This window comes from Oncorhynchus tshawytscha, linkage group LG06, assembly GCF_018296145.1.
Source record: "Oncorhynchus tshawytscha isolate Ot180627B linkage group LG06, Otsh_v2.0, whole genome shotgun sequence".
NCBI classification, from domain to species: domain Eukaryota; kingdom Metazoa; phylum Chordata; class Actinopteri; order Salmoniformes; family Salmonidae; genus Oncorhynchus; species Oncorhynchus tshawytscha.
This window is the reverse complement of record NC_056434.1, coordinates 46230618-46250883: the sequence shown is the minus strand read 5'-3', so window position 1 is coordinate 46250883 and position 20266 is coordinate 46230618.

The following is a 20266-nucleotide window of genomic DNA, read 5'->3' as shown; positions in this document are numbered from 1 at the left end:
CTTTGACAGAGATACTCATACAGTCAGGTTTGGGAAATAAGGACATGGTAAAAGAAATATATAATAGACAAAATCAGTGGATTAATTTCTCTCTGAAGACATGGTTTAGGGTAGTTGAGCAAAATAATTTAGACAGAGAGATCAAACTGCTGAGTTGGCTCGCATACGACCCCAGCTTCATCCCTGCAACTCAGGACAGCAGGTTTAAACAATGGACGCAGAAAGGCATCACATCATTCAGTACAATTATAAGGTATGGGAACCTAGATAACTTCCAGGACCTAAGTAAAAAACATGGCTTGGATAAACAAGATTTTTACAGATACCTACAAGTTCGACATTATTTCTTAAGGTAGATAAGTGACTGACCCTCGAGCACCTCCAAAATTAATCCAAGTATTCACTAACGCATACAAATCTCTACTTGGGTATTCAATCCTCAAAGAAACATTCTACAAACTATATTAAAAAGAAATGGGAGGAGGAACTTAACATTGAAATAACAGATGAAACATGGTTGAACATATTAGAGACTCAACAAAGCTCCACCAACTCGAGGTCATGGAGAGAATTCTGTTGGAAGAATGTTATACGTTTCTTCATATCACCTAAACTGAAATCAAAACAGACTGGCTCACTACACCCTTGTTGGAGAGAATGCGGTCTATTGAGGGCGGACCACTCTCATATCTTTTGGACTTTCCCCGCAATCGAAACTTACTGGGGAGAAATAAGATCGAACATTGGAAAAAATAATGGGATTTGACACAAAACAAACATTAATGTCTTTGTAGATGGGTGAAATACCTGATACTGATATACCTGATATACCAAACTTACACAATAGAGAAAAGTACCTCTTGAAGGTCCTACTGGCAGTCAGTAAAAAGGCTATCACTAGGAAATGGCTACAAAAAGACCCTCCCACAGTGACACAATGGATAGATATTGTAGAAGAAATACACCACATGGAGGGTATGACCTTTGCTTTAAGAACTCAACAGGAGAGAGGTCAAGAATACTGGGGAAAATGGGTTTCGTACTTGGAAAAGGTCTAATACAAAGATGTCAATGTAACTGATATGATGATGAAGGTATGACGTGCACTGTAACTGCCAGATCTTTTTTTTTGTTATTTTATTTGACTTTGTTTGTACTTTCTTTGTGTTCCTACAATAAAAACTAAGTATATAAAAAAAAAAGACTTGACTAGGTTGTTGATTTCTATGTTGGCCTGGTATGGTTCCCAATCAGAGGCAGCTGTTTATCGTTGTCTCTTATTGGGGATCATATTTAGGCAGCCATTTCCCCACTGTGTTTTGTGGGATCTTGTTTTTGTGTTGTTGCCATTGAGCACTTCATTGACATCACATTTCGTAGTTTTTTAAATTTTTTCTTGTTCAAAGTTTCACTTCGATAAATATGTGGAACCCAGATCACTCTGCGCTTTGGTATGCTTCCCACAGCGATCGTGACAAGGTATGTATGTATGTCACTGATAAAACAAACGCTTTGGTAAAGAGAAAAATGACCAAGGGGGTTGACCCTACAGCAGGAACCAGCAGCCCTAGAATCTTCACAGCCGAGCAGGGTCTCAGATGACATCACTGGCGGAGATGGCAGCATTGTTAGCATCCCAACATGGGGCAGTGTATTAAATGCAGCATGAGCTTGATCCCCTTTCAGTCTTGACTTAGCTGCACAGACTCTAAGACCTATGACATAGTCACACATTCTTAGTGTGACCTCACTCATGCAGCCTGTTGGCTTCCTTGGAGAGTTAAGTCACAAAGAAGAATGCTGATAGCCACCAGGAAGATTTCAGCACACTAACAATGCTCTTTTTCCCTGGGCCATGGGGTGGGTTAAAGAAGGGCCTGCTCGTGATAGCAGTGGAGCGAGGAGCACCCACTTTGATTGACAGTGTCTGTCAGGGACAATGAACTCCACTTAAACATTGTATTTATGTGTTCCGTGTAGAGTTGTTCGACTGTGACCCTTCCATCTGTTCTTGCTAATCTGTCCATCATTTGGACCGGGCGTCTCTTGATAGGCATCCGTCCAGTCTCCTCTCGTTCTCTCCAGTACGTATAAAAGGGTGTTTCAGATGGAGAAAAATGAAGAGGACAGTGAGCCTCACTAAGAACCTCACTTCAGTCGAGTTCAGACTTCACTGAATGACAACAGACGGAATAAAATGTGGAAAATTCTTGAATAGTTTGCGGTAGGCCTCGTCTCTGAGGAATGCTCATCCGAGCCAAATGTTGATGACAGGTTGCGCTATGCTGGGTAGCTGGCATCAAACCCCCCCCCCTGCTTTGAGAATGGAGTTTCCGATGACAGGCCTATAGGTTATAATGCTGGGGGTGGTGGGGAGGTAGAAGGTTGGTGCAAAACATCAAGTGAGAGGCAAGGGGGGAGTTAACATAAGTACTCCCCTTGACGTATGCCTATTGATTGACAGAAAGGGAAGTAATTATTACATGAGTGATCCCATAGGTTAATCAGCAAGCGTGGTGGAATTGCCTTAGTGTGCCATGCTCATTGGCTGAAGTTAATAGGTGAATGACATTCCCTACGCTTGCTAATGGTAAAGACGAGGAGAGCCATGACACTATACTGATGAGGTAACATTAACAACTACCATATAAATACCTGCTTTGCTGATGAGGTAACATGGGCACTCCATATCAATACCTGCTATGCTTAGAATGCAGCATTATTAACACTACTATTAATACCTGCTATGCAGGTAGCCTAGTGGTTAGAGTGTTGGGCCAGCTGGATCGAATCCCTGAGCTGACGAGCTGATGCCAAGCTCAACAGATCAGAGGGCATCCAGAGGACTTTGAAGCTACTGCTTTAATCTGCATTATTACTGCTGACTCATTCAGCAGCAACATGGGCGCTTAGAGTATTTCTCAAAGAAACATGAGAAAGAGAAGATTTTCATAACCTTTGTTATTGGCCTTGACCCCATGTGTCCATTGACTTTAAGGGAACCCGAGAAAGCTGACATCAAAGCAGGATGAGAGGGGAAAAATACTCAAGGTTACTTGCGGAACCCAGGTTCTCTGATATTATGAGTGAGATATCTCACATGTGGGATTCACCAGAATCTCAGAAGCTTGAAAGAACCTATCACACACGTCTGTTGGATACAGACAGTTTGAGTGGCGAATGAGGTGAGCCCCTCCCCTCATTACAAGGAGCCACTCGCCCGCCCTCTGTTCATTCTCGAACATACCGAACTTCCTCACACTTATGCTAGTAGGGGAATGCGTTGAAATGACAGGTAACTGCCAAAATAAAGGAAACACCAACATAGTGTCTTAATAGGGTGTTGGGCCACCACAAGCCTCCAGACCAGCTTCAATGCACCTTGGGATAGATTCTACAAGTGGTCTGAAACTCGTGTGTGTATTGGAGGAATGCGTCGCCATTCTTCCACGAGAAATTCCTTTAATTTGGTGGAAAATGCTGTCTCAGGCACCTCTCTAGAATCCCCCATAAGTGTTCAGTTGGTCTGAGATCTGGTGACTGACACACACAACACACCTGGGAACCCAACCCTGAAATCTGAACATCTCCAGAATGACGTGTTGATCACACCCTGTTGAACATGCGGTCATCCGAGAGGGTTGCCTGATAAGAAAGAGAGGTATTCTATTCTCTGTGTTGGCACCAAACAGCCCTTTATCTGATTTGATCTTGAACCCTAGCTCGGAGAGGTGGGTTACAAGGGAAGTCGTGTCATGTACCTCTTAAAAACGGGATCGAAAAGCGGGTGGTCTCAGCGCAAACTGCAGTCTGTAGCCCTTCGTAACCATGGACCAGACTCAGGGCTGGACTGTGCATGCGCGCCATTTCCCTGCTCTTGTGGCGAGTACCCCACAGGTCGATAGACTCTCGCTCACCAGTGGTGCCGGAGCGTCCTGTGGTGGTGATGGAGCGAGTCGCCCTTTCAATGTATTTTTGCTCTGTGTGCTTGGCATGATGCCTGGATACAACAGAGACTTTTTTGTTGTTGAAAAGTGCAGTGTTGTCACACCCTGATCTGTTTCACCTGTCTTTGTGCTTGTCTCCACCCCCCCACCAGGTGTCTCCCATCTTCCCCATTATCCCCTGTGTATTTATACCTGCATTTTCTGTTTGTCTGTTGCCAGTTCGTCTTGTCTCATCAAGCCTTTCCGTACTCCTGTTTGCTCTAGTCGTCCCAGTTCTGACCTTTCTGCCAGTCCTGAGCCTGATCCTGCCTGCGTCCTGTACCTGCCTGACTCTGATTTGGATTACGACATTTTGCCTGCCCCTTGTACTTTAATAAACTCTGAGACTCGCACTATCTGCTTCCTGTGTCTGCATCTTGGTCTTATCCTGAGCCGTGATAAGTGTTGACACACGGGGACAGTGCTTGGTGGCACGTCACAATTTGTTTTCCTGCCTCCTGCACGGAGGGCACTCGGGGGGCGGGGGGCTCTTCCTTGAGAGCTAACACATAGAAATGGGTTGCTGCACATAGAGAAGGGTTCTAGGAGCATAGATGTAAAGTAGGAAGGAAAAACTTTGAGTGGCGATACAGTGCTTCTGTATTTGACACTTTTTCAAACACTTCTAGGTTTTATATTTTTAACCTCTTAAATGTAATGGCATAATGTAGATTCTCGCCTAAAATAGACATACCCATATTTGGAAAGAAGACATCTGAGAGATTATGAGGAATTGATCAGAAGATAGGAGTTACATAGTTCAGAATATATAAGATCAAGAACACGCAAAATATGTATTTTGAAAGTAATCTTTCATTGACAAGCTATAAGTGAATTATTGATTCCCAAAGCTGTAAACACATCAGATGGCTTCCACAACATGTGACCAATATCAGAAAAAAATGGGATTGATAGACCTAACAATTAGAAATGGCTAGATATTTTAGTAAGTGGTATCAGATGTGGTCTCGGGACATTTCCAAGTGTCCCTAAACCTCTCCAAAGTGGCATATGTCTGTAAATTAGATCATTCCAGTGCTATTACATATTTGCAATCCCTAAATGCCACTTCTTCAGTATAAATACACCATTTCTACCATATCAACCTCACTCAAACATTGTGGTGGTGTTATGGGGTATCCAGGGTACATTAAAGTGTCCTTTCGACCTCTACAAAGTGTCAGAACTTAGCTAGCATCAAATGCAGCTAGTTAGTTTAGCCTACTCAAACACCCGGCGCAAACAGAGAAGGATGCTATGTTAGCTAGCTGGATATGGCTATCCAACACTGAAACTCTTCCAAGTCTGTATCAATCATTACAGGGATGTAAAAAAAAAAGGTGTTTCCTTGGAGAAAACTTCTGGGATACTATAGTTCAGTTAAATCTCAATTTGCATCAACAGTTGACCAGATAAGAAAGGTTGTACCTGTTTCTGTTTAGTGTATGTATTTGTTTATTGTACTATACACACTAAGAAAAAAGGGTTCCAAAAATATTATGCGGCTGTGAAAAGGGTTCTACCTGGAACCAAAAGGGGCTCTTCAAAGAGTTCTCCTCTGGGGATAGACGAAGAACCCTTTTTAGTGCTAGATGGTACCTTTTTTCTGAGTGTAGTCAGCAAGAGATGAATCTCTCGGAGCTGAAACACAAAACATTGCACACCAGATGTCCATGTGAAGTCCCCCAAAAACGGCAAGCACATGGCCTTTAACGTAAAGTTGGCCATTAATTAATCCCTGTTTTTCTCTCAAAATACCCTATCCTTCGGCTCTTTTACTGTTTTCAACACACTCGGGAGCTGAACTATAGGGGAGTGAAAAGCTCCATAGAAGAAGTGAAGTGTCTTAATTAAAGCCCAGAATTACCAGCGCCCTCCACCTCTCCCTGCTCCTTTCTTCCAGGCCCAGAGAAGCAGGAGGAATGGTCCAATCCCACTTGAAGGCCCCCTTGTTTTCTACCGCCAATAGAAAGTCCCATTAGATACAATGACAGAGAGAGGGCTCAAACTAAAACTAAAACTCCTCTGCCTATGTCATCCCCGCTCATTATTTCCAAAATTAGAAAGCGAGAGGGAGTTGAATGTGGCTTCTTCATATCCTCGGCATGGCAACACTTGATGCTAATTAACAGAGACTTATTGTCGCAAACCAATGTATATATAAGGGTTTAGTGGGCCTAGAGAAAAGCCCCAAAGTGAGGGTGAATAACTTAATGGATAACTGACACTCATTGGCTTTCACCCTGCCCAGCCTGGATGGAGCTACACTATATTGTCATTTTTAAAATGAACTAATTGCTACATAACTTCTCATAGAACTTGGTCCAGTCAGTCAGTTCAGATAAATATGATGCACAGTAGATGGGGATAAGACAAGACAGTTATGTTCATTTTATGTGGGATACAGACAACTGTAACTTAGAAACTGTATTATGTGGATCATACATAAAAATCCATATATTCCAAAGCACCTTAGACTTGTTTTTCTAAGCTCAAAGTGGAATATGGTTAGAGGAAGTAGAACTATAAATCACTTGATAAACAAATAACACGCTTTCTAAATACTGTAGATATTTCATGAGTGTAGTGAAATATGCAGTTGCCATTTTAAGGAGGACAGATCTCTTCTTTATTCCAGTTAATAAACAAATAATGTGACTCAATCCATCCCAAATGAAAGGCTCGAGTCCCCTGAATCCTTTCCCTGTTCCACTGTGGAGTGGCACAAAGAGAACGATCCAGAAGCCTTGGAGTCCGCACTTTCTGATGACTTTATACATGACTTGGCCGCTCACTCTAGTATTCCCAGGCAGAGGATTCGTTTTCTTTGAGACTATGCTTTTCGAATTCATCCTCATTTTAACTCTTCTTTTCACGACCGCAACGTGCCCCTTCAAACAAATCAGGCTCTTTTCTTTCGGGTGGTGGATAGATGAGAGAGTATGTCAGTATGTAAATTGTTGGTACATTTGAGGCCTTTTTTTTTGTTGTTCTCCTTTTTTGTTCAACCCCCCCCATAAAAAAAAGAAACAATTATTTGGACCACAAAGGAGATGTGGAGGGGGGGATTCACGGAGCAAACGATATAAATCACATTTTGGGGAGTATTACAGAATAATTACACATATGCTTAGATGGGAGGCATTCATTGGGGTTCACAATATTTGAGGGATTAAAGATGTTTAGTGGTGCAGCCACTAAGGGACGGGGATCGTTGACACATTCAAATGCAAACGCATAGCATTTGGAGAGTGTAATGCCGTCTGTCTCTGGCGCCTTCTACACATTTTGGAATGGCTTTCCTGCATCCAGGCACTGGGCCCTTAATTCCTAAATATGTTCCCTCGTATAAAGCAGGGGACAAAGGCAGGCAGCTTTCATTGTGTAAAAGTAATTACCTTTGAGCTGATCAGAAGAATCTCCTCCACCCCAAACCTCTGTCCACTGCAACAGGCAACTGACCACAAATACCACAGTGTATTTATTTGATCTCACACTTTAGTCCACCATTCTAACTTCATGGTGTAGTGAGAAAGCATAATACCTGCGGTGCTATTTTACAGGTGTACTTGTCTTTCATCCCTGAATGTCTTCAGAGAATATACCAGCGCAAAATAAATTCTCCAGATTTATAAAACGTGTGTTTCCCAATTCACTCAGCTGTGGTCATCTGTGATGAGATAGACAATAGAATTGTAGGCTTTTCAGCCTGCTAAATTCTGCAGCTCAAATCAAGCTCTACTCCGTCATTTCACCTTCTCCGTGCCATAAAAAAAGAACCACATTTGTATCCAGACTGTAACAGAGACTCTGGATTTGATGTTCTCTTTCTTCTCCCTGCCCGTGTGGATCTGCCTGGCTGAAGTCGGGGCCATGAAATCCCTTTTTTGTTGATGTTTAGACATGGAAATGTAAAGTATTCATGGCAATTATAGGCATGAAAAATGGATGAAATTACAGTCTGTTCGTTGAAAGAGACCGAGCGGGTGCGAAACGAAAGGCGATTGGCTGTGTCTGCAGTGTGGTGGTGGCTTTCAAACAGGTGAAGGGCCCTGTGTGTGGGATGACTGGGATCGGCACGTGAATGTGGCAGGACAACAGGCCTCCTGCTGGGCCGGCACAAAGAGGGGGCACACACCAGAACCGCCAGGACATTGACTGAAATGAGCACCCACTCTTTCTCTGAGGGAAATCTTTTGGACCTCCTCGAGTGTTACAGATACGGCACATTTCACCAAACGAAGACCTTCAAATGGGAGGTGAATAGCTTAGTGCACGCTTTCATTTCCCCCAGCCCTTTCAAAGGAGCGGCGATATGGGATGAATGAGCGCCGCTTGAGAATATCCTCCGTATCGCCTTTCTTTCTCTTTGTATGTGTGGGTGTGTGTGACTTTAGTCCTTGTGAAATTATTAAACAAAGCTGGTGTAGGAACCTGAATGAAAGCAGAGCATGCTGAGCGTGTGACTATAATCTGGTGAATGATGTTGTGGTGGACGTGATAACGTTTTCAAAGTGAAAATGAAATGAAAAAGCATGTATTTATCCACTCACATTGTGAAGGGAATTGTATTAGCCTTGACCCTATTTGTATAATACCAGTTTGAATACTGAATTCTCTGTTCTGTTTTGTAGCATTTGTCATCTTGCTTTGCTGTCAATTCTGTGGGATTCCAAGAACCGATTTCATACTTCTTCAAGTTCGTCCTTTTGTTTAAAAAAAAAATAGTATATTTTAGTTTAAAAAAAATACTCTATGAGTGGCAAGTGTTTTTCTGCGTTTTATATTGAATGTCTTTTCACATGAGACAGTTTAACGGTGACACGGCAGAGTGCAAACAAGCCTTTCATTCAGAATCAATGCACCTCTGGGATGGGAAAGGAAGTGGAAAGCAACTTCTTGGCCTCTCTGCGACAACCCCTTTAAGGCAGGCCATCTGATAAACCCTGTTAATGAAAACACACACACACACACACACACACACACACACAGATCGAGGAAAACAAATCATCCTATAGCCAAGTCCCATATTTCTTCTGCTGCACCCTGTGTGAATCGCTAAGCTAACTGTGTCTTGAGATGTGGCAGAGAATAAAAGTCCAAGGAACCACTGTGGCCCTCTGTGGGTTCCATTCACAGCCATGCTTCCATGAATACAGCAAAATCTAAAATGAAACTTTCAATCTCTGCATCACATTCAGCTCGCTAAGAATGGGGACTTCCTTTTTAACAGCTTCCCCCACCAACCTTTTGTGTTCTCTCTGCTCGTAATAGTCTTTAGATTTCTCTCTGACCCAGCGAGCGTTATAGACTGCTGAAAGACTCCCCTTTGTCACACTCCGAGAGAATTATAAGGCAAAGGGGGAAAAAAGGAGGCTTGTTTTTTTTTGTCCGAAAGTGATTCACTTTAAAAGAGAAAAGGCAATGTTTCCTGGATATGGACAAGAAAAAGGTGCATATGAGGAAGCAAGTAGTGTCCTAAAACTCCTCACCTTTTTTCCCTCTTTCAGAAAATGACTTCAGTCCATTGAAGGTCAGCATACAGAGCGTGGCTCCTGTTTAAAAATACACAGAAGTATTCATGTTTTATTCAGAATCAAATGTAGTATCAAGTTGAGAAAAGGTCCCGTAAAAATGTCTGGAGGGCCATTGGGACCCCCAGGACCTTTGTAAAGGGGACCCCTCCTCATCTGAAGGAGGAATGATTTCATGACTGAGTAAGAATGAAAAAACACCCCTCAAGAACAAACCTCAGCTCTTGTGACTATTTTTGTTATTTTCTCTCTGAGCAGTAACACCTACATTGTATTCAGAGAGACAGAGAGCATTCAATGGCCTCCGAAAGAAAACCCATTCACTTCCAAGGCAGCTGGGCAGGCCAAGTACTCAGTCCAGCCTCTTCACTCTTGGATGGGTTTTGTACAAAGCTCAGATTCAGAAGCCTCTGTTTCACTCACTCTGACAGAGAGTGACTATAAATTCACCTTGTGGGTATTTTTACAGAGCTTGCTAGCTTCTTGGAATGCAGGCCTCAGCGTATAGACACAGTGGTATATTATTCTACTTCACTTTATCCCCATTCATTTTTACTCACACAGATACAAGACATATGAGACATGACTAAATTATGTTTTACTCATAGCTGAGTGTGTTAGGTGTGGGTGGCTTAGGCTATTGCAGAGGGCTTGCCTTTTCAGGTTTCTCCAAGCAATATTTTAGGCACCCTGCTCTGTGTCTGTCCGTCAGGGAACTGAATACAGAGGACCCTGAAAGCCCCTCTTTAGAGGGCATCCCAGAGTTCAAAAGGTCCTGCAGAAATGTTTGGGACCTTTCTGTCCGCAGTCTTGACCATCAGTGGACAGGAGAACCACTGGAGGTTTCAGGGGCTGGTCACTTCATGAAGTCCCACGCCAAAAGAAGTCCCTTTGGGGGTGATTCCTTTATTCTCTTTATACCTCCACCTTCTCATGCATTGTGCTCTCCCTGGCCACTGTTTGTATAATCTATAGCAGCGCTCCAACCTTTCATCGAAAGGGCCAGGATTTCTCCGAGTTTGAAACCGTACTCATTGCACATTGTTTGAATTGTATGTATTCTACTTCTGTCAATTACTCTTAATGCTATTGTCATTATCTCTCAGATGGATGCACAATGGAGAGCAATAGTAACGGAGTCTTTTTGTAGGTATTAAAGGAGGCCAAAGCCTATGGAGAAATGAGTGGTTTTTTTTGGAGAGTTTTGGGATGAACGTTGAAAATGAAGTCTGTGGTAAACACAGACTTAGGAGATCATATACGTTTTTGTTCTATGAATTTTGAAGTATTTGTGTAATAACAATAGTTCATAAAGGTCATGTTAACTGACTGATATTATCTCATAGACCAAACTTTATAAGATCTCCTTAAAGCCTGTGTTATCCTCGGACCTTATTTTCGGCATTTATCACAAAGCCCCATTCAATTGGCCGAACGAACCAGAGGTGACTCATTTCCGTTTGTTAGGACTACAAGCTGGCGAGCTCTATGTCATAGAGGTTATTCGGAACATTTGACGAGCATGGTAAATTCACCACTATTTTATAACGATATAAAGAATGGATAGAGCCAAATTCATATTTGGGCTATCAACAAAGCATGGAATAGTCCTATAAAAGTCGGTACTTACTCTGTTTGTAAAATATTTTCTGTCTTGGAAAAGAGTGTTGTAATAGGTGGAAAAAAGACAACTGGAAATATCTTTAAAGCCGCAGCCAGGAAGGTTTCCAGTGATTTCAATGAATGACTAGAGGATCATAGAAAGTCGGATAGAAAGGAACAGCATATGCTGAAAATGATGTCTCATCTCATTCACTTTGTATGGATCAACAGATCCTGCCCTCGCATGGTGTCATGACAACAATGATCTTCAGTGGGGCAACCACATCAGAAGTTATTATACCTTTGATTCAGAGAACAAGGATACCAGCACAAGCAGCTTGGGATCAGAGGTTCTCCATATGGGGGTGAGGACAGGCAATATCACCCACCTCTTCAGGAAGTGTACTGTGAAAGCCCAGAGTAGTAGGGAAGGGGCTCCCCACGGCCGTGTGGAGTCCACACAGCCAGCAGGCACAGCGGCTGGCAGCATTATCCCGTTGGAGGAGGAGATCCAGGGCTGCCAGTCCCCGTCCGCTGCTCCCCCATGCCTTTCAACCCCCGCGACCTGCCACACAGAAAAGGAGATTAGGATTCATCTTGCGTCTGACATGCTGATATTAACACCATTTTTTTCTGTCTTTCCTTTTAGTTGCTGTACATTTTTGGGCTTGTGAAAAAGGAAGGAGGGGTGGGGGCCAAAATCAAAGTCTGGGCCCTGGATTACTCCTAGAGAGGGAGGGGGCAGGTTCAAAGGGGTTTTCTTGTGATGGACACAGAAGGAGAATCATTTTGGCAGAGGACAATATAGTGTCAATATCACTCTTTTACTGATCTGATTTTGGATATGTGGGTTCAAATTGCCACGGGGAAAAAAAGAGAGGGCTTCCATACTTTAGGTCTTATTTCTCTCGTCTCAAAATGCGCACTAGCCAATGAAAATCGTCGATGTGGTTGCGCATGATAAAACGCCACATGTTAGCTGTTCACACACTTAGCCCTACGATAACAAATTCTGCATTAGCCAATCAAAGATCTTAGACTTTGTATCCTACAACCAATGGCATTTTTTTTTAAAATAGGTCAACTTGGCCATGAGACATATATATTTTATACCTCCAAAATCAAGGTTTACTTTTGTTCCTCTTGGTCTGTCACAATTGTTGTGTGTCAAAGTTGCATGATGCATCCTTGACCTGGCTACTAACTACTAACGTTAGACAACTCTGGAGGCACGTTAGACCAAATGAAATAGGCACGTTTTCTCATATATGATAAAATATTACATTTTTGCTTATCACACACGTCCATGTGCTTTTATGCAAACATTTGAAATTAGGTTCAGTGTCAATTATACCGTGACATTCAGGGGAGGCTCTATTGGGTGCACGTGCACACATTTATTTTGTGGGCCTAATAGTAAATACATGTAATTTAACTGTAAAAATGATGAATGAAATTCATCTGGTTGTCAAACAAATCACTTCAAAAAGTAGGCTACCTGCGGCAGCGCACATTCATCCACTTCATTTGCTGAAGGAAAGAGACATCTGTTACAAAAACCATAAGTGACATTCGGCGACTGTCATTAAGCCTACTATAATGGTGTGTATTCACAGATGCCAAGGGAAGCCATGCCTCCCAAAAATGGGAACAATAAAAAAAAGAACAAAAACAAATGCATTATTTTTTCATAATTGTCCTTCAATTCGCAAGTGGCTCTTCATGTTTTTGTTTTGATGTATGATAAATGTACACAGACTGCAAATTACAGGGGAGACATGAGCTCCTCTCTAAATATTGATCATTTGACCGAAATGTGCGCCTCCAGCAAGAGCATCAATCTCACCGGAGAAAGCATCCGAGCGAGCGAAACAGCGCCCCCCTGTTTCTGTATGTGTAGCTGTCTGGCCAAAAAGAGGGCCACTGTTTCGCTCGCTTGGATGCTTTCTCCGGTGAGATTGATGCTCTTGCTGTCGGCACGCATCTTGGTCAAATTATCAATATTTAGAGACCCCCCCCCGCTCCCCACTTAAGTTTGACTTTTGTTTCCTTAAGAGGAGCTTATGTCTTCTCCCGTAATTTGCACTCTGTAAGTTTACTGTACATTAAAAAAAAAGATTAAGTGCCTATGGATTCAAATAGCTGCCATGTACCACTATTGCCATCTCTTCCAGGTGGCACGCATCACTAAAGTGGTTGACTTGAAATCTGCATGGCACGTTAACTGTTGCTATGCGCCCCCCTTGTGTGAAGATGTTTTGTTAAGCAAAACCCTGTTCACTGCAAGTCCTCGATGCTTGATTCAAATAACGCATATGGGATGAAGTGGATGATTATAATAATGCATATGGGATGAAGTGGATGATTATAATAATGCATATGGGATGAAGTGGATGATTATAATAATGCATATGGGATGAAGTGGATGATTATAATAATGCATATGGGATGAAGTGGATGATTATAATAATGCATATCAAATGTTGTTCATGTAAAAATGTTCTTCCTCTTAATCTGAATGTTTCAAGGTTTTGGCAGCACTTCCCTTCGCACCACACGTAACACAATAAATATAATTATACATTTCAAAGGAAAAAAATACATCTCACCTGGGATTCAAAAATACCACAAACTGCGAAAATTAACAAGAACCAGGCTCGCTCCCCTGAGCTTTTTGTCCAGTTTATATTTTGCACACATTTTTGTCCGTTTTGACTATCAGATCATGCCATTTGACCTCTCTGTTAAAGGACGTTTTCATGAAAAAGTGTTCAATCACGTCCACCTGCATCAACATCTGTAATTGGCTGATGCAGAATTTGTTACTGGAAATAATCATGTCCAGCTGGTCAGGTTAGCATATAGAGCTAAGTCTGCCAGGTTATGTGGTGGGAACAGCTAACACGTAGCGTTTTATCACGTGCAACTACGTTGATTATTTCAATTGGCTGATGCACATTTTGAGACAGAGAAAAAGTTTAAATGTAAACTTTTTATAATGTTCACACGTATGGACCCAGGGACTTTAGGTAAACCCAGCCTTTCCATAGACCTACTCTGTTTTTGAAAATTAAACTGATGAGTCAAACAACACTGTGCTCCAGAACCAGAACTGAAATCTTAATTCCTGAGACCATATATTGTTTAATGTCAGTGGGACCTGTTGCTATTCGTGGGGAGTGCATAACCAAACAAACATTACTAAATTAAATTGTGTTTACACATTTCTATTGGCTATTGTTTTTTCTTTAGTTTTACCCCAGCTTAACATGAATGTGCTAAACAGGTCTTTTGAATGAATGACAGTTATCACATTGGGAGAAATTGTGGCTATGGAAACTTCTGGTTGCAGTGCCCTTTTTGTTTTTATACAAGTGGATTAAGGACTGATCATATTTCCTTGGTCCATTTGTATAATAACAAACAATGAACTCCATTAAAAATGATAATGTTTAGAAAAGCAGGCCTCCTACCTTTAAAAGAAGAATTAAGCCGTAAAAACAACATAAAGAACAACAAACAATTGTTTGTGAAATGATATCACGTGAGATTCACAGCACTTCAGGCGTATTACAGTGCCTTAGCCTGACATTACTGCTCCTTTAGTGGGAAAAGTGAAATGTCATTGTCTGGAATTTTCCCTCCCTTTTGATTATGGTTGTGAGAAACCCTGCTCCTCCTAAAGTACATGAATAGTATACACTTCCAATTACGCTTTACACTTAACAGGGGCTAGGCCAGGGAAGCCTACAGAAAAAGACATACTCACACACAGAAAAGGCAAACGGCCTTTGCTGTTATGCAAATATATCAGTCGGTAAACTGTTAAATGCGAATTATATTTGAATTAAATGAGTCTTTGGCTTTCTATAACTGAATTGCAAGGCGAAGTCTCAATACAGAATCCCCACGCCGCGGCCACGCATATTATGCACTTGGCGAAATGCGAACCGACATGGCTCACTTTCAATCCGATTACTCGGCTAAACCACATCAATACCATCCAGCCAACAGGCGCTAGCGTCCCCCCATTCAAGCTGCCAGAGAACAACCCCAGCTCCTCCTTGGTACACAAGCGCCCTCGCTGCCGCTGCAGAGCCCCCACGCTCAACCCATCAGCGAAACTCAAAAGAGCCCTTTCGACAAGGTGCTTTCCTCAGCTCTCCAAGCTCCGGCCTAAAAGAAAGCTAAAGATTGTGTCGACGTGCCCAAACTCCCACTGCAGCCCCGTCAGCACATACAAGTACTCAGGTTTAAAAAATACTCTCCCCTCCAAGGACTTGGATGGGGACATTGTCATCCTATGGGGGCATAGCCATGGTAGCCAAAATAATGGCCTGCCCTGCATTTTTATACATGACCCTAAGCATGAGGGGATGTTAATTGCTTAATTATGTCAGGAACCACACCTGTGTGGAACGCCTGCTTTCAATATACTTTGTATCCCTCATTTACTCAAGTGTTTCCATTATTTGGCAGTTTCCTGTATCTTAGGTGGTATGCCTCCTGGCAAGGTTGGTAAGACTTTAGAAAAGCAAGCAATAACTTAATGTACTGAATAAGACTTTACCCAGGTTTTAGCAGAGATGCAGATAAGCATATTTCGTTTATTTGAAAAAAGAACCACCAGTCAGGAGGATACAGACAGATCAAGAGGTATGCTTAGATACACAGAAAAATATAAAAACATTTTTTACATAACATTAAGCATACTGATTATGGTTCTAGATAACAGGATAAAGCTGTTTCAGGTGTTTGAAAAATACAAAATTCTACAACTTCTGGGCAGGGGCAGGGGGACTAGCCCCCCTCTGCATCACCCCCCAGCCTCATGTACTTTGTGCACCCTCAGATTTTTCGGGTACACGATGCCCTGGACATTATAATGATCAATAACAATAATTACACAGTTAGCATGACTAAGAGGTGTTAGCAACCAGCCCTGCATTCAAACTGGTGTTGACAACCACTAAGATTCCCCCCTTTTTGGGCTTTGTGGCAGCGCTTTGGTTTTTCGTGGAGCACATTTTAACCAGAGGCGTTCACAATACTTTTCTAAACAACCTGCCAGGTGCAGAGGGATCCCTAAAGATCTAGCTAGGCAGTGTAATGCTATGAGGACCAAAAATATAAGAATGTTTATTAAATATGTCCCCTGAGCTCCCATGACTGGTTTAAGACTAATGAGCATTCTATGAGGGTTTCAAAAAGTCCAATGTTTTTAGCCATCTATCTTAATGAGAGAAAATAACCAAGTTTTGAATTGAAATGGTTAGTTGAGCTAAGGGAGGCTACCAGTACCAGTCGAAAGTATGGACACACCTGCTGATTCAAGGATTTGTCTTTATTTGTACTATTTTCTACATTGTAGAATAATAGGGAAGACATCGAAACTATGAAATAACACACATGGAATCAATGTAGTAACCAAAAAAGTGTTAAACCAATCTAAATATATTTTACATTTGAGATTCTTCAAAGTAGCCACCCTTTGCCTTGATGACGTCTTTGCACACTCTTGGCATTCTCTCAACCAGCTTCATGAGGTAGTCACCTGGAATGCATTTCAATTAACAGGTGTGCCTTGTTATTAAAAGTTCATTTGTGGAATGTCTTTCCTTCTTAATGCGTTTGAGCCAATCAGTTGTGTTGTGACATGGTAGGGTTGGTATACAGAAGATAGCTCAATTTGGTAAAATACCAAGTCCATATTATGGCAAGAACAGCTCAAATAAGCAAAGAGAAACGACAGTCCATCATTACTTTAAGACACGAAGGTCAGTCAATCCGCAAAATGTCAAGAACTTTGAAAGTTTCTTCAAGTGCAGCCCAAGTGTTACCACGAAACCCATGTGTCAATTGGTAGAGCAAGGTGCTTGCAATGCCATGGTTGTGGGTTTGATTCCCATTGGGACCAATAAGAAATTGTATGCTCTCACTATTGTAAGTCATTCTGGATAAGAGTGTTTTCTAAATGGCAAAAACAATATATATAGTTAACTAAGCGAAACATAATTATGAATATATGACCAGATATAGCATGGACTAACTGACATTGGTAGGGGTTCGAGAGTAAAGCCATCATAGACAGATTGGCTACCAATGAAATTGGGGAACAGGTGCATTGAGAGCAACACACACTGAAACGCTTTGTCCGTTGGACTTGTGCCTCTCTCCGTTTGAAAACGGGGGTTATGTTGAAATGCAAAGTTAATATCGATGTAATGCTGGTCAGAGCTTCTCTGTATTTTAGGCCATTCCTAATCCCTTCAATGTTCCGCAGTGGCCGGATCCTAGTCAGAAACAGATGCTGAGCCAGACTTGAAGAGGGAGAGCCCGCGCAAGCAAGGCGGCTTAGCGAAGGTGTTAAGACCAAAGCTAAGCAGCGTGTAAAATAAATACCATTGCAAAAACACAATTTAAACTTGATGATTATCTTCTAATAATATAACCAATAATAGCCCACGTTACTTTTTAACAGATTTGGTAGTATAGTTGTTTTATTTTTTATTTCCCTGAATGTTGTCATAATTGGCAATCATGATCAAAACCCCTCCTTATTAGGGTATTTATTTGATTAAAGGAAAATCATTTAATTTGTCTAAATGCAAATGATGGGCATCTGCTCACTAAGTTGGCTACTCTTAAATATATTGAATAGACTGGCAGAGTGAAAGTCAGGTAAAGAGTCCAATATATTCGGTTAACCAAATAGTGGTTGCAAGAAGGCAATATATATATATATATTCAAAATGTTAAATCACTTTACTTAATTAACCTGCATTTAAAAGTTATTCTAGTAGGCTAAACGGTTCAAATAATCATGAGGCAGTATTAACGACTGAATCATTTTCATTTAATGCAGCCACATCTTGTGTTTAGGGACAAGGAGGGTGGGTGGTGAGAGGGCACCTTATGTGGATATAATATCTTAAAAAATGGGTTTAAATCTTTAAACTGGATTAATTCAGCGACTGACCAGCTGTTGTATCTCTATTTGCTTAATAGAAAACAATCGTGCTGGCTTGGAAAGCTAGTAGAAATTAGTTTCGGTCACTGGGGCTAAGCTATATTTCCTGCAAACCATCTGCTTGATTTGTACAATAGGGGGATTTTCGAGGGATCGCGAAAGAATAAAATGCTTTGAACATACCAGTGATGTTTTTTTTCTTTCTTCTGTGAAGGTGGGTGCTGTGTTAAGGTGTCTTAATATGGGTTTGGCTACAGTTTGTCTTTGCCCTGATAAATGCACGATTCAATGGTCTGAGAGTAGGCTTCATCAATGTTAATGTGGAAGTGTTTCTGACGATGTTATTATTGCCATTGTCAACGATATTAACCTGAAAATAGGATAAATAGTCCAAAATAACTCAATCGACCCTGCTTGCGTAACATGCAGGACTATTGGATCAGAGGGATGGATAGTGGGTAGCCAGCCTACTAGTGTGAGATCATTTGTCAAATATATTTAAATCATTACAATTCATGTTGTTGTTAGTTATGGAAGTACGCTACCACACTGTAAACAAAATCTAGTTGTTTCAACTATTACTTATTCAACTAAGTAACTAGTTTCATAGCCTTTTTTTGTTTACTCAACTTTTTTACCTAAATGTAAAAAAATGTTGTTAGCCCAAACTTAGCTTCAACATAAGAAAACGTAGGCAAAAAAAATCTGTACATTTAAAATCATGTGTTTGCTCAATTTGTCTTGTATGTTCTTTCAACTAGAAATTATTATTTTGGCATTTTACATTCAAAAAAGGCCAGAGGAACTAGTTACACACACTGCTTTTAATATACAACGTTTTCAACTAACATATTTGACACACGTTGACTACATTGTGCATGTTTATTTTTACAGTAATTAGTAGCCTATTAAACATGTCCTCACCTGGGATTTGAACTCACAACCTCATGGAGTGGTAGGTAGCCATAGGGGTTAAGAGCATTGGGCAAGTAACAAACGGTTGCTGGTTTGAATTCCTGAGCCGGCAAGGTGGAAAAGTCTGCCCTTCAGCAAGGCAGTTACCCCCAACAACTGCTCCCCAGGCGCCAATGACGTGAGACATCGATTAAGGCAGCCCTCCATGATTCAGAGGGGTTGAGTTAATGCGGAAGACGCATTTCAGTTGAGTGCAACTGTCTAGGTATCCCCCCTTTCCAACAGTATTCCAAACTTTCTGTTACCCCACAATGTCTGTGTCAAGAACTGATTTCGCCTGTATTGGTGCACTTCAGAGTAAATCTCAGCTCTGTTAAAAGTACACTCAAGAAAAGCTATTTTATTTATCATAGTGAAGGAGTAACATTAAAACAGATTAATATGTTCCACCATTAGACACCTGTACAACTATAAACAAATACATCGAATCAATGATGAGATAATAGATTAACTGATAATCTACACAGACATGGGGTGTATAGCAGGAAGATCGGAATGCCATGAACCAAGAGGTTGTGAGTTCAAATCCCAGGTGAAGACATATTGAATAATGATTACTGTATACATGAACAATGTAATCATGTGTCAAATATGTAAGTTGAAACCATTGTATGGCAAAAGCCTGTTCCACAGCCTTTTCTTAGTTGCATGAACATATGAGACAAATTGAGCAAACTCATCATTTGAAATTTATTTCACGTTTAAGTACATTTTATCATGTTGGTTGGTCATGTTTTTTCAGGTAACACTTTGAGCGAAAGGTTTAGTGAACAAAATCAAAGGAGGTGGAACCAGTAACTTAATAATAATTAGTTGAAACAACTAGATTTGTTGGTTTGTTTTGTTGTTGTTTTTACAGTGCATGCATCTATCTTCCTGGGAAGCGCCTATAGAGCATAATTTCATGGAGATTTACCTTTTGCGCCTTCACTTAGGACACACCCGGGCTTTCTCTTCCCTTCGCATTCAAAGCAGAACAGTTGACTCTTCAGAAAGAAATGTGTAAGGTAACCACTTGAAAATGAATGGTTAGGATTTAGGAGAACAAACCCGAGAGCAGCAGTCAAACACCATTAGTTGCAGGTCTTAGCCAACAGGCCTCAGGATTCACCTCTCCTGTCGTATCACACAGAAAATAACTTCGAAATACTGTATATTCTTCCTCAAATAAACTCTGTTGTTAACTTCCCCCCCTGTTT